General features: G+C 42.1%; 1 long non-coding RNA gene across 1 annotated transcript; it reads left to right on the top strand.

Annotated features, from left to right (window-relative positions):
- Positions 1 to 455: 455 nt before the first annotated feature.
- Positions 456 to 7056, top strand: LOC119567509. Its single transcript, XR_005227551.2, has 3 exons — positions 456 to 2064; positions 5046 to 5100; positions 5968 to 7056. It is a non-coding gene; the product is annotated as an uncharacterized LOC119567509 (long non-coding RNA).
- The last annotated feature ends 2099 nt before the right edge of the window (positions 7057 to 9155 follow it).

Genomic DNA, 9155 nt, shown 5'->3' with positions numbered 1-9155 from the left:
ATGCAAGAGATTGGGAGTTTAAAAACAAGAATGTTTGTTTAGCTTCAGGGTCCATACCTCAGATCTTAGAGCACTGGTCTTGTAAACCAGGGGTTGAGAGTTCAAATCTCACTGGAGCCTGACATTGTCATTCGGGAGGGAGGAGGGGGGGGGGGCGGGGGGAGGAATAGCTCAGTGGCTTCAGCACTGGCCTGCTAAACCCAGGCTTGTGAATTCAATCCCTGAGGGGGCCATTTAGGGTTATGGGGCAAAAATTGGGGATTGGTCCTGCTTTGAACAGGGGTTTGGACTAGATGACCTCCTGAGGTCCCTTCCAACCCTGATATTCTATGAACTCCCATATTTTCATGTATTTATACCTGATCCTGTATTTTCCACTCCATGCATCTGATGAAGTGGGTTCTAGCCCACGAAAGCTTATGTCCAAATAAATTTGTTAATCTCTAAAGTGACACAAGGACTCCTCGTTGTTTTATCAAAAGTTAAAGTGAAATTTGTCTGTGTGGGAGACAGAACCTTCCTTAGGGATGGCCTCACACTGTGGAATGAACTCCCCCAAGAACTATATAAACGTCACCACTTTCCACTCAAAGTGGAATATTTAACAAGAAGAAGAAAAAGAAAAACCAACAAAAACAAACACACAAACCCTACCAAAACAAGCTACTCCATGTGCCTCTTTCTCTGGGCAGAGGATGAGAGAACAAATAACATGAAACAGAGGTGGAGTAGTGCTTAATGCACTACTAGAAGGCAATCTGATACTACCGTGATGAACACAGTATAAAAATCTGAGTAGAGTAGAATACAATAGACCAGTGGAATTAATTGTATCTGTGAGGCATTTATGTGAGTAGGACCTCCTAGCCCAGTCCCCAGAAGGAGTATTGGCTACATCTAAGGTCGGCAGATGGCAAGGATGAAAAATCAGGATGGAGGAGATAACAGGGTCGTATAAAAGACAAAGCCCCTCATATCAGGACAGTCCTTATAAAATTGGGACATCTGGTCATCCTATATACATCACAAAAGCCCAACCAGAACTAGCTCTTATTGCTCTGCTTGTATGCTGTCTCAGCAGACTGAGGACAGAATGGGCCTCCAGAACAGGATTCAGGCTTACTAGAAGAAGACTGTGCGGTGGTTAGCAATAATTGCTACTAATGTGATACCTTTCACTATAGCACCAACGCCACATACATAGTTCAATCTTGCTATTAAGGTTAAATTTAAAAATGGCCACTCCTCAGTGGTGATTTTTATGGAGAAGGGGTTGTCTCTAATGTATCTTATCCTTACATTACGCTATGAACTTTCAATCCGTTGGGTATATAAAATACACTCAGTTGCTAACATGCCCTTATTTTTTTCTTGGCTGTAAAACCAGGCCATGGCTTTGGTAGAAAAGGTTCCTATGAAATGCTGAGTGAATGAACTAATACTAAGCCTTGTAAAAGAGCCAGAGACTCCAGCTAGCAGAGGCAGCTGCCGAAGCAGCTAAAAAGCAAGGACTTCTCCACTGTAGTCAGGGGTAAAATAAGATCCAGATTGGGCCACTCCAGCCAAAACCAAGACATTCACCAGTCCCACCCTGGCTCCAAAGCTGTTCTGGGGTCCCCACTTCTCTATTGTTTATCTGTATGGTTTATGTCTGGTTCCTTGATTGTTTCTGTCTGTTGCATAGGTAATTTTGCAAGATTTAAATAAAGTAAGGTGGTGGGGTATAACTGAGTAAAGAATTATTTCGCAATATGTCAGGATTGGTCAAAAAAATATTTTGTAGTATTTTACTAACATGATTGGTTAAGGTATGGCTAAGCAGGACTCAAGTTTCACTATATAAGCTGAGTTCCAAGAAGGAGACCAGTTGGGAAAAGAAAGGAAAAGGAAAAAAAGAATATGAAGGAAAGACCTGGAAGAAGAAGAAGAATTCACCTCCAAGACACAGCCCAAGAGCAGAGTTGCTAGAATCGTATGTAGGACCATGACGTGCAGCAACCAGAATCCAGACCAGACCGACCTTGCCTGGTCAACAGGGAAAGTCCACCTGTGTGATGAGGATTGGTGAGTATAGCATTGGATGCTTAGTATATGTATTCCACTTGGTGATTTTTAATAAATAGAGTTTAAGGATATTACTATGTAAGGCTCTTTCACTGGTAAAAGGTCCCGCAAAAGTGCAGAAGAGTACATCCTGAGTCTTGGGAACTAGGAAAGGGTGGGTACTTACTTAAATAAACTGGGTTACACCTTGAGCCCTGGGAACTGGGTAAAGGTAGGTGTTCTCAGTGTGTGGGTAACAAATTTGATGTAGAGACTGCGGGCAGCCTAAGGTCGTTTGGACTGAACCGATAAAGCTTCACATAGTGAATAATAGTAACAAGGTAATAGCAGCAGAATACCTGTGCCATTTTGTCAAAAGGGGTCGCTACCTGCTTTACAGAATGACCACTCTGAAGCTTCAGGAGGGAGCAAAGCAAAGGGACCAGGCGGGATTGTGGTTAGCTGGGTGGTGGTCCATGCCCATGGGGACGAGAGTCTTTCCCTAGGAGGGATGCCCTTTAGTCTGCTTGTAAAGGGTTTGAAGCATTCTGTAAGTGCATGAAGTCCAAGCCAAAATAAAAGACTATCACAGCAGCAGCTGGGTGGGAATTATGGAAAGCTGTCACTAATCTTTCCAGCCTGGTAGTACTCCAGGAAAGACAACTGGAGGATTACAAATTGGAGTTGTGTATAATTAAGGATAATTTGTGTCAGTATAAGGCATCTCAGTGTGCCAGTGAAGCTTCAGCATTACAGAATACAACAGCCCTAAAGACAAAAACAGGAGAGTGTGAATAACTGAAAATAGAAAACCTGAATGGGGAGGTAACTACATTGTAAATGAAGCTTGGGGATGCTCAGGCAGCTGTCAGAACAGTGTTACAAGAAAATAAGGATCAGGCCCAGACAAACAGCGAGCATACAGTCTGCAGGCAGCAAATAGAGAAACTGGAAAACATGTTGGGAGCTGAGAAGGACATAGTAGCAGCAGTAACGGGAGGGGTAAGTATGGGCACTGAGGATACCGACAGCTGGGACAATATTTGGAATGGGGATAGTTGGATTGATCCCTAACGGAGAGCTCTTGGATGGTCATACCCCTCCTCTAATGCTTTTCCTGAAGGACTTTATGCTTCTGTACAAAGGGAATTGCAGGATTTGAAATTAAAGGTGCAACAATTCAATCCTGTGGCTCCAGTTACCACTAGGGTGGTAACAAAAACAGAACCTGACCCAAATAATGCATAACAACAAAGGAAAACAAGGCAAAGTATTACAGAGGTTTCTGATTTTACCCCAGAGCAGATATGGGCTGCTGCTCAGTTATTGGGATCTCTAGATAGGGATACGTATCTGAACTGGATGGTGAAGGAATTGGCACGATCCAGGTGGAGGCCTGCAGACTGTAAGGTTTTAGCCCAGGCATGTACTGGTAGTGGACAGCAATATGGAGTACTGAGGAGCAGTTAGGTGTGAACGGTTTTCCTGCTACCGGATGGAACCGGGTGAAGATGGTGATGTCGGCCCGACAACTGGGGAGCTTGTTTTATGTAACAGAACAGGGCGCCTGTGAGTCCCCGGAATTGTATCTTATTAAAAAGGAGATTTTGGCCATAGTTGCTGGGATTGTACCAATGGTACATGGACACTCCCTCTGTCCCTCACCCCCAGACTTCAATTAATTAGCTTTTGAGACTGGATTGTTAGACAGTCTGAATTTAAAACTTTTTACGATTTTAGGATCCATAGATCCAGCTAGGGGGTACCGAGAGTTAAAACAGGATATTTTTTGAGTGGCTGTAATTCTTCAAGACACTCAGGGACAAGCAGGGAAAGGAAATAAGAATAGGAGAATGGAACCCATCCAGGCGGTAACTTTTGCCAGCAATGGGCCCCCAGATCTCCGAGGGGAGCAGAGCCAGAGGAAACGGGGCCCCAAGGCACTATGGAATGTGAGAGGAAAAGGACAGGGAGGTGCAATGTGCATTAGAGGAGCAAGAGGAAAAAATGGATATGGATATGGATATCAGATGCAGAATAGAGGATATATGGCTGAAAATGGAAAAGATACATTGAGAATGGAGGCATGGAGGAAAATCATGATGGCAGAAGAACCAAAAGAGAAATGGGATGGGAAGCCCATAAATGAGAGGGTTGTCCAGTTAGAGAGACAAGAGGAATTGATTGACAGGGCTCCTGTAACTCCCATAATTGACTCCAAACCATTGGCGCTACCCCGATAGGTGTGCCTGCCTCCCTGGATTTCCCCTGAAGTAGTAGCCCAACTACAATATGAAAATGGGGGCATCCCATTGCGGGGGCAGTAATGGGGAGATAATGGCAACAAACATGCCCCACTATGTTTATTGACACTGGTGCAACAGTATGTGTGCTTTGAGAACACTGTCTTCCAAGGAGGCTGTGGGAACAAATAATTCAACACAACTAGTATCGTATACAGGGGAGACAGTGGAAACATTTATCTCAAGACTTTAAGCATGAAAGAAACATGTTTTTAAAAAAACAAGACATTCATTGATATCAGTAACATTAAGGATTGCTGTGTATGGTGATTTACTGTTTAATACTGCAAGAAAGCCCTATAGAGCTGTTTTTTCATTGAAGCAGAAACATGTATTTTAACTTAAAAAAAAAAAGCAGCCAATTGTGCAGACAACTTAATTCCCCACACCCCTCAGATCACAAAAAAGAACTTTGGGGAGGGTGACTAATTTCCTTAAGTATCTATTAATTCAGAGTTGTGTCATCGAATCAATCTGCTAACGAAAGACTTTGAAGTTTGTTTGAAACAAAGAGTTAGGATGGTATAAAAACCTCAGAATTTTTGGAGACTGTCCTCTGTCAGCAGAAACTATCTTAAACAGATACTTGCTGCTGCATTGCAAGACTAGGTATGCTGGTTGTTTTTAACTCTGAAAATATATAACGTCACTCTTTGTCCATGCTGTCCTTACTAATAATGATGCATGTCTTTATTGCAGTGTGATCTGTTTAGCATGGAAACATCAACTTCAAGCTATATTTCACCACGGCAAGGTAAGTGTGTGCGTCTATGTTTTAAAATATATTTTTTGAAAGAGTTGGTTTTAATGTTTAAATTGTGAGTGAGGGGCCTATGCAAGAAATAAGCGTGGGATTTTACAGTTTTTTTTCAAAACAGTTTGGTTTTTAATCTGCAAAATGTGATGTAAAAAGAAAAGGAGTACTTGTGGCATCTTAGAGACTAACCAATTTATTTGAGCATAAGCTTTCGTGAGCCACAGCTCACTTCATCGGCTGTTACTCTGAAAATGTGATGTGTTTTTAAAACGGGTTGTTTTAAAATTAGTTAGTGTTTAAATTGTTGTTGGTGATTTAGGCAACCTATGCAAGACATAGTTATGGTGGGCGATTTTAAAAGTATTTTATTGCACACTGGGTGCATGGTGGAAACGTGCTTGTATTAAAAAAAAATTCTAGGTTTTAGAGAAACACTAGTGGTGGAAATAAACCAAAACCTGTATTTGTTGTACAGCCTGAAATGGATTATTTTGTTTTAAAGCTATGACTTTTTAAATAGAAAAACACCTTAATAAGTATTTTATTTTTTAAGTTTACAAGACAGTTTCATGTGTTTTATGATAATAATGTTCTCTGCTCTAAAACATGAGAGAGTCTTAGACAAGAGGGTAAACAAGCTCAAAAGAGAAAGAAAAGAGACATCTGAAAAGGAAAATTCACCAGCATCAGTGGCTGATGGATGGCTGAAGCCCAGTATATATGTTTTGTTTATTGGTTTGGTTATTCTATGAGTTTTTCTATTTTAAGCAAATACATAGCTGTGGGTGAGAAAGATGGTAAAGTTGAGTTTTATAAAATGTTTATTTGATGCTAAGTTGGAACATCTATGTTTTTCTTAATCAGGCATGGGCAGTTCTCCTGACAATGCTGTAGTCAGAGCTATAGGGAAACCTCCACCAGAACCACCAAAGAACCAGGAATCTGCTCTGAGACCTTTAACAACAACGCCAACGCACAACAGCAGAAGAGTGCAGTCGAAGCGTCAGGACAGTCCAAAGCTCATATACGTCAAGCCAAAGGACAAAACGAAAGACTCTGGTAAAAAGCAACCACAGAAACACAACTCTGGTTTCTCAGCTGTCAGCACCACACCAAACCCTGAGAAAACTGTGAGCGAAAACACACATATTCATAAACCTGGAGCAAACTTTTTAGTGGTTGTAAATAACAAAACCAAGGACTGAAAGGTCCAGCGATGCAGGGGTAGCTCCTTATGAAGCTATATGGCTTCATATGGCAATATGGCAACACACATATTCATAAACCTGGAGCAAACTTTTTAGTGGTTGTAAATAAAAAAACCAAGGACTGAAAGGTCCAGCGATCCAGGGGTAGCTCCTTATGAAGTATCCAACAATTGTTGGAGGTCGGCACAGCTCTTCAGTATTCTAGAAAATTTGGGAAAATTATGACAATTGTTCATAAGGTCGGCACAGCTCTTCAGTATTCTAGAAAATCTGGGAAAAATATGGCGCTTCGTTCAGAAAGCTGATGGACGCTGTATCCTCAGAGGTTCTCAAAGAAAGGAGGACTTGAAACTACATCAAAAATGCAAAAGCTCTTGCCGCTGACTTTGAAAAATACTTCAGTTTTTCTGAGGGTTGCTCTGAGCAGGCATGATTAGTCAGGAAAGGGGCTTTGGTAAAAGGGGCATCCTCAAGGGTACACATCAGCTAAGGCATAAACAAAAGGGGGGACAGTGTTGCTGGATAAACGTACGTCTTCCGAAAAGTTACAGGCCAGGGTCGCTGAAATTTAAAAAAAAAAGGCTAAAGAGGTGATGAGGAGCAAAAAACAAAAAGAGATGCCCTCTATTGGAGGCTCTCAAATTGGTGTGTCTGACATTGGGGAGGCAGAATCCGACCTGGAGGCAGTGGTGACTCTCACAGAGTCTGATTTAGAAAATTCCCCAGAAGGCTTTCTTGAAGGGTCCCCGTATACTCCTGATCATCCTCATGCTAGCCCTTGGAGTCTGACTCTGAAATAGCATCTGATGTAGAAAACGCAGCTGACGGTTCCGTAGCGCAACCGCCAAGTAACCCTGAAAATGCAGATGCAGACCCCCCCCCAAACAGACGTGTATATAGAAAGAGTGAGACATTGGCAACGGGAATTAGCTAGATTTGGGGGTTCGGTGTATTGTAAAGAATTTTGTTTTGTCAATCTTGAGAGAATTAATTCACTTCAGCAGGTCGTTGAAACCATACACGGGGGATACGGTGGCCATAGAGTTTTAAATTCTTTCCTCTGTAGTCAAATCCTCCATAAAAAGAGACCATGTTTAGTAGACCTGATTTACACTGGTACCAATCTGTGTTTTGCGGGTGGGTTCTTGGCTGTCATGTCTGACTGTAAAGCAACAGATGTGGAATTGTTAGACTCGGTGAGAAAGTTGCATGAGAAACTGGGGTAGTCAGATCAAAAAAAGATTATGCTCAGCAACATAGCGGCGTTTGAACAGCATTTAGGAGTCAACATACAGGTGGTGCTTTATGCGGCAAAAGGTGGGTAGGGGGTTTTTTTAAATGGGAGTTCCAGTGTACGCCAAGACTTTTTTCATCGTGTTGCACGATGAGCATTATTATGGGGTTCTGGATGCGAAAAAGTTGTTGGGTGTGAAAAATTATTGTGAGTTTTGCCACACAGTGTACAGTGACGGCCATTCTTGCAGGTATGGTTGGTGCCTCTGCTTGAGTGCAACGTGCTCAGAGAGTGTAGGTCTGCAGCTGAGGTGTCCTAGCTGTAGACTGTATTGTCGCTCCAAAGAATGTTTAGACAGACACGTAGACTGCGCATCGAAAAAACAATTCAAATGCTTGTCTAAAACTTTATGTGATCAGTGTCAGTCTTACGTGGACAAGGGACACAGGTGTAAAAGAAGGCGTTGTGAGCAGTGTCGGGGTTTGATAACCAGTGATGTAAATAGCCACCTTTGTTTTAAGTATAGCATTAGGAATTATATTTTTTACAGTTTTGAATGCAGGCAGGAGATGGGACTGCATGTGCCCAATTAGATTTTTGCTATGTCCCTAAAGCTAGAAAAATCCTGGGAATTTAAGGGTGGTGAGTATCTTTCTACATTTGTTAAGACCTTTATTGGCAAAAAGTTCCGGGATTACAAGACAGAACAAGGAGTAATGGTCTCAAGTTGCACTGGGGGACACTTAGGTTGGATATTAGGAAAAACTTTTTCACTAGGAGGGTGGTGAAACACTGGAATGCGTTACCTAGGGAGGTGATGGAATCGCCTTTCTTAGAAGTTTTTAAGGTCAGGCTTGACAAAGCCCTGGCTGGGATGATTTAATTGGGGATCAGTCCTGCTTTGAGCAGGGGGTTGGACTAGATGACCTCCTGAAGTCCCTTCCAACCCTGATATTCTATGATTCTAAGTTCCTAGCGCACAATTCTAAAGATTATGATGCATACTTCATTGTTAGACAGTTATTGAAGGAAAAGATGTGCATAGAACTGATAACTCATGGTAGTAAACTAATGTGAGTGGAAGTTAAGGCCCTGGGCATTTGTTTTATGGGCTCATTAAACTTCTTGCCCATGAAGCTTAGCAAGCTCCCACAGGTGATGGGGTTTGAAGACTGCAAAGGGCATTTTCCACATTTTTTTTTAACAAGTTAGAAAACCAAAATTATGTCAGGCCTATGCCCAAGGTGGAGTACTATGGCGTAGACAGCATGATGCATATGGAGAAAGCAGGATTTCTTGACTGCTATCGGGACAACAGATATGAGATGTTTGACTTGCAGAAAGAGCTCGCTTATTATTGTCAGAAGGGTGTCAACATTTTGAGAAGGGCCTGTATCCTGTACAAAGAAGAGATCATGAAAATGTCAGAGACGGGAGATATTGTAGGGAGAGGCCCTCGTAAATTCACAGAGGTAAAATTGTGTATAGATCCTTCTGGATAACATTGGCATCTGTCTGCATGGCTATGTACAGATTTATGTTTTTGCAGCCTAACACTGTAGCTCTTCTCCCTCCAGACAACTATCACAAGCAGAAAAAGAGATATTCAA

Source organism: Chelonia mydas, chromosome 14, assembly GCF_015237465.2.
Source record: "Chelonia mydas isolate rCheMyd1 chromosome 14, rCheMyd1.pri.v2, whole genome shotgun sequence".
NCBI lineage: Eukaryota > Metazoa > Chordata > Testudines > Cheloniidae > Chelonia > Chelonia mydas.
This window is presented reverse-complemented; position numbering and strand designations above follow the sequence as displayed.